Here is a 6,000-nt window from a genome sequence, read left to right on the forward strand (position 1 = left end):
CCCAAGACTGTTCACGTCAAAGCTGTTGAGCCAGCGCCACAACCCAAGATGGCCGCCAATCCAGCGCCACAGCACAAGATGACTGTCAGCCCAGCGCCACAGCACAAGATGGCAGCTAACCCAGCGCCAATGCCCAAATTGGCAACCGGTCCAGCGCCACAGTACAAGATGGCCGCCAGTCCAGCGCCAAAACCCAAGATGGCCGCCAGCCTAGCGCCACAGCCCAAGATGGTCGCCAGCCTAGCACCACAGCACAAGATGGTCGCCAGCTTAGAGCCACAGCACAAGATGGCCGCCAGCCCAGCGCCACAGCACAAGATGGCTGACTCAACGCCTGAGTCGCCAGTCAAGGTGCCACCGACTCGCCATCATAGAGGGTGGAGGAGGAGGAGACAGGCGTCTACCGATCCTCAAAGCCGGAGAACGTTCACGAGCGGGCCGCTGCCGTCCAGGGGGACGTTCCCGAGCGGGCCGCTGCCGTCCAGGAGGACGTTCCCGAGCGGGCCACTGCCGTCCAGGAGGACGTTCCCAAGCGGGCCGCTGCCATCCCCGAGGCGGTGCCCGAGGCCGTTCCTGATGCAGTGACCGAGGCGGTGCCCGATGCTGTTCCGGAGGCCAAGGCGGTGCCCGAGGCCACTCCCGATGCCATGGCCGAGGCGGTGCCCGAGGTCGTTCCCGATGCTGTGCCCGATGCTGTTCTGGAGGTCGAGGTGGTGCCCGATGCTGTTCCGGAGGCCGAGGTGGTGCCCGATGCCGAGGCGGTGCCCGATGCTGTTCCAGAGGCCGAGGCGGTGACTGATGCTGTTCCGGAGGCCGAGGCGGTGCCCGATGCTGAGGCAGTGTTAGAGGCCATTCGAGAGGCGCTGCTCGAAGCCGGGGCACCTCACGTCTCCACAGGCAGTCCAAAGTCAAGTCAGGTGCCCATTGACTTTCCAGAGTTGAGTCAGTTCCCGGTTGACCATCTAGAGTCGAGTCAGGTGTTCATGGACCCTCCAGAGTCAGGGTTAGTCACCGTCGACCTTCCAGAGTCAGGGTTAGTTACCATTGACCCTCTAGAGTCAGGGCTAGTTCCTGTTGATCATCCAGAGTCGAGTCATGTTCCAGTTGTTCCTCCTGAATCAAGTCAGATTCCTGTTGACCTTCTCGAGTCTAGTCAGGTGCGCGCGGACTCTCCAGAGTCGAGTCAGGTTCCGGTGGACTCTCCGGAGTCGAGTCAGGTTCCGGTGGACTCTCCGGAGTCGAGTCAGGTTCCGGTGGACTCTCCGGAGTCGAGTCAGGTTCCGGTGGACTCTCCGGAGTCGAGTCAGGTTCCAATGGACTCTCCGGAGTCGAGTCAGGTTCCGGCGGACCCTCCGGAGTCGAGTCAGGTTCCGGCGGACCCTCCAGAGTCGAGTCAGGTTCCAGCGGACCCTCCAGAGTCGAGTCAGGTTCCAGCGGACCCTCCAGAGTCGAGTCAGGTGCCAACGGACCCTCCAGAGTCGAGTCAGGTGCCAGCGGACCCTCCAGAGTCGAGTCAGGTGTTTGTGGACCCTCCAGAGCCAGGGCCAGTCACCGATGACTCTCCAGAGCCAGGGCCAGTCACCGATGACCCTCCAGAGTCAAGTCAAGTCACTGGGTGGCCTGCTGCTCCGCCCTGGGGGACTCCAGCCTCAACCACATGGGCGTGCTTGTCTTCTGCTCCGCGCTGTTGGACTCCGGCATCGACCACGGGGGCGTGGTGGTCATCTGCTCTGCCCTGGGGGACTCCGACGTCGACCACGAGGACGTGGTGGTCATCCGCTCCGCCCTGGGGGACTCTGGCAGTGACCACAAGGACGTAGTGGTCTTCTGCTCCGCCCTGACCACACAGTTGTGGTGGTCTTCCGCTCCGCCCTGGTGGGCTTCTGCCTTGACCACACGGCTGTGGTGGTCCTCTGCTCCGCCCTGGTGGGTGCCTCAACATGTCCTTCATGGACTTCTGTTTTGTGTTCTTGGTTTCTGTTATGTTTCTGTCTGTTCCCCTCAGTTAGTCTGGGTCCATTCATATTAGACACAAGACAATAATATGTAAACTCTAATGCCATATGCAATTGTAAAATGACAAGATGCGCATACCTCCATCTCTTGAATGTACAGCTATTGACTAACCACAAAAAGGAAATATAACTTATTTGCTGCATTTTTATTTGTTAATGTCTTGCGTTCTTGCTGTTTTTTTTTTTTTTTTTTTTTTTTTTTTTGAACAATTACATTTTGGGCTAAAAGTGAGTTGTAAAGCAAGTGTTACTAAACTTGTACCGAGTAAAATATTACTGAAAATGTATTAGTAATGCCCTACACTACTGCGTTACAGCAAAAAGTAACATGTTACTGTAATGCATTACTTTTGTAATGCGTTACTCCCAACACTGCTGGTAAAGGCCTGTGCAAGTTTTGGGAATAATGATGGAACCCATCCACCACATCTTTGCTTTGATAATGTCACTGTATATAATCCAAAAAATCCAAGATGAAGTATTTGATAAAAGTGTGATTTTCTCAGCTTTTTGCTCCAAATGTTACTTAAAAAAAAGAAAGAAACCTACCTATATTCAAGTGGCGATAAAAATAAATAAATAACAATAATTAAAGAAAACAAACAAACAACAACAAAACAACACTTTGTGTTTGAAGCTACATTAGAATAAAATCATTTTTTTGTTGTTGTTTCTGTTCATTTTGATCTTCAACAAAATATTCTGGGGGCCATGGCAGTGACTGGCAACTTTTCCCAAAACACTGGCAGGGAAAGAGTTAAAAACTAATATCAATTACACTGATGTTAAAGTCTATTTTAGTTATTATAAATCCTGGTTAGTACATTCAGCAGTACCCTCTAACTATATTTCAAAGACAACAGAAAAATTACTTATCGCAAAAGAAATACAGTTACAGTTAACATAGTTTTTTTTTTAATGATTACTTACACACTGAAATTAAAAATATCACACAGTTAATGAAACCTAACACTCAAAGATAAATATCTCAGCCCAAATCTGCAAAACTATAATCACATTCTCAGCCTCCCACTTTTTGCGAAACATTACACACATTGTTTGTAAAACACTAAACACAGAAATCAAATATATTGTCACTTCTTTGCTATTGTGTGCTCCTCATTTTGGAGTCACACTCATGATCTCTGCTGTCAAAATTGACGGGACACCTGAAATGTAACTTTTTTTTTTTTTTCTCTTCGGTAAAGTCAATCTAATATCATTTTATTCAATAATATATTTTATTTTGTATTTTGACATTTAAGAAAATGATGAGGCCTTTGAAGATCTTGATGAAGATGTTTATCGCAGCATAGCAGTGACAAAGTACATGTAGTACCTTGGGTTCAACTGAGTCAGAATGAACCACGAACATCCTAAGCTCAAACATTTTATACTACCCTTAATGTAAATGAAGTTGCTCCTGTCATTACAGCTGTGGTCTGTACATTCAATAAGTTCTGATGCCCCTTTATCTGAGGTGGTTCTCAGTGTCCCACACCTGCTCCCACTCTACATTTGGACACCATTTGCTCAGGATGTGATCATCCCAAATGGCCTACAAACAACCTAACTGTTGACTTTCTTCTTCTCTATAATAATTAAGCCATTTTGAGAAATGAGCATGATCAAACATATTGTGAAATGGAATCTGGGTCAGGGCAGATTATAGATTCTTACAGTACTAACCAATATTTATGCAATAATTATGATCAGTTTTTCAAATTGAAAATAGTACAATATTTGTATTTTCTAATACAAATTCTAATAAAATTAAATTAATGCAGTATTTCAGATTAAAATAGAGACAAGGCCTTTATCACATTTCAAACTTAATCAAATTTTTGATGGCAGAATAGCGATTCCTGGTGAGAGCAAAAAAAAAAAAAACAAACAAAAAAAAAAAAACACAAACCTGTAATTTTATCGTGTAAACAGTAGATTCCTGTATAGGACTCTATAGAGAGGTCATTTTACTATTGCATATGGCATTAGAGTTTACATATAGTCCTGTTGTGTCTAATATGAATAGACCCAAGCAATTCACAGATATTGCCAGATAATCACTTTACCTCCATCATACTTAGAACAGACTTAGATCGTTTTTGATGGGTAAAATGCATTTTACCCATCCAAGAGCACACACATACCAGTGAGTAGTGAAACACAGACACACCGTGAACACATATGCAGAGCAGTGGGCAGCCGATGCTGCAGCACAGTTGGGGGTTCGGTGGCTTGCTCAAGGGTCTTACCTCAGTCTGGTATTGATGGTGGAGAGAGATATTCACTCCCCAAACCTACAATCCCTGCCAGACCTGAGACTCGAACCCACGACCTTCGGGTTACAAGTACATGAATCTAGTAAATCCCAACAGTTTATACCAAGTGTAGAGGAACAAACTGTAACTGAACGTCACACTAATTGATGGCACAAACAGGGAGTGAGACCCAAAGGTGTGATCAGATTGTCACAAGTTTCTCGTATTGCTGCCATAGCATTCTCTATCCCAGATTTGTCTATGACAAGGCTTGTGAATACTGCTATTTTACCACCTCCTCTACATCTTGTGAACAGATTTGAAGCATTAATGTATCCGGGTGAGGAATCCCCAAATGTGATTAAACATGGATCAGATTAGCCACAGCTAACATCACTACTAAAAGGCAGAGCGCAGCTGAGCCCAGGACTCTGATAGTGGGTGACTCTATTATCAGAAACATCAATAGCAGAAAAACAACAATATGCTGCAATATCAAACAACGATCTGTGATGTGAACAAGGAACTTAGGAACATTTTGATGAAGCACAAGAATGCAAATTGAAACATCATCCATGTCAGGAAAAAATATATTTGCAAAGAGCAGTCAGAACTACTTAAGAACGATTTCCCAAAAGAGGTCATCAGGAAGAATTGTTTACCTGCTTTAATAACAAAGGAGTTGTTACATTAATGTACAAAAAAAAAAATTTTTTTTATATTTTTTCCCCTTTAACATTTGTCCTTGTTAATTAATTTATTAAGTCACTGAATCCTTGGGAATGTAAATAAGAATTGTTAAATTGAGTAAAAATTGGTACAGGAGGAAAATTCATTTTACAATTGTTATTGTTATTACAAAGAGGAACCACCGGCCTAATTCACCATCCAACTGCCGGGAATCCAGGATTATTGTTGAAGTAAATAATTAAATTAACCCCCAGGTTTAAGGAAAGGGTTACATTTTTGGAGGCACCTCTTTTCTCCTGTTTACCAGCATTTTCTTTATCTTTTCCATTATAATTTAGTATAACAGTGACCGTTTATTTGAAACACTTTATTTCATCTCAGTGCTAGTTCCTTGCTTTGACTTTTGAAATTATGAACCTGGCAAAGACTGTTGAGTGGAGCAGAGAAGAGAATGCAAATCTCTCGCGTGCCATTGTATTGAGCAATGTTCCTTTAGGCACAAGTGATGACACTATTAAAAAGGTGTTAAACACAGTAAAAGTGTTTGGTCGCACTAGAATATGAGGTCGCCGTGGTGATGTAACTGGCAGATGACTCATGCAGAGTCCTCCTTCTTTTTCACAGTTGATGAAGGATATACGTGAGGAAGAACACTGGGTAACTGCAAGGGAAAATGTTAAAGCATCTGTGGCCACTGTCGTCTCTCCCCAGGCATATGTGCCATCTGAATTACAAAACCTGACGAAGGAGGTTAAAGAGCTATCTACGCAGGTGAGTCAACTGTTGAAGGTGGCGACTGTGCCTTGCAAAAGTTCTTTTGACAGCAGTTCATAGGTTACACTCTTATGCCACAGCTTTTATGAAACATATCTGAAACATTTGGAACTTCAGCCTGTGGAAAAACTTGAGATTTGGAGTCTAAGCTCACATAAATACCCCTATGATGGATATTTGCCCTCTGGACTTGAGTTCACAGAAAGTGTAGCTGGAGTGCATCAAGTGATTGACACACTTGCCATTGTATGCCCCGACCC

Source organism: Carassius gibelio, chromosome B18, assembly GCF_023724105.1.
Source record: "Carassius gibelio isolate Cgi1373 ecotype wild population from Czech Republic chromosome B18, carGib1.2-hapl.c, whole genome shotgun sequence".
NCBI classification, from domain to species: Eukaryota; Metazoa; Chordata; class Actinopteri; order Cypriniformes; family Cyprinidae; genus Carassius; species Carassius gibelio.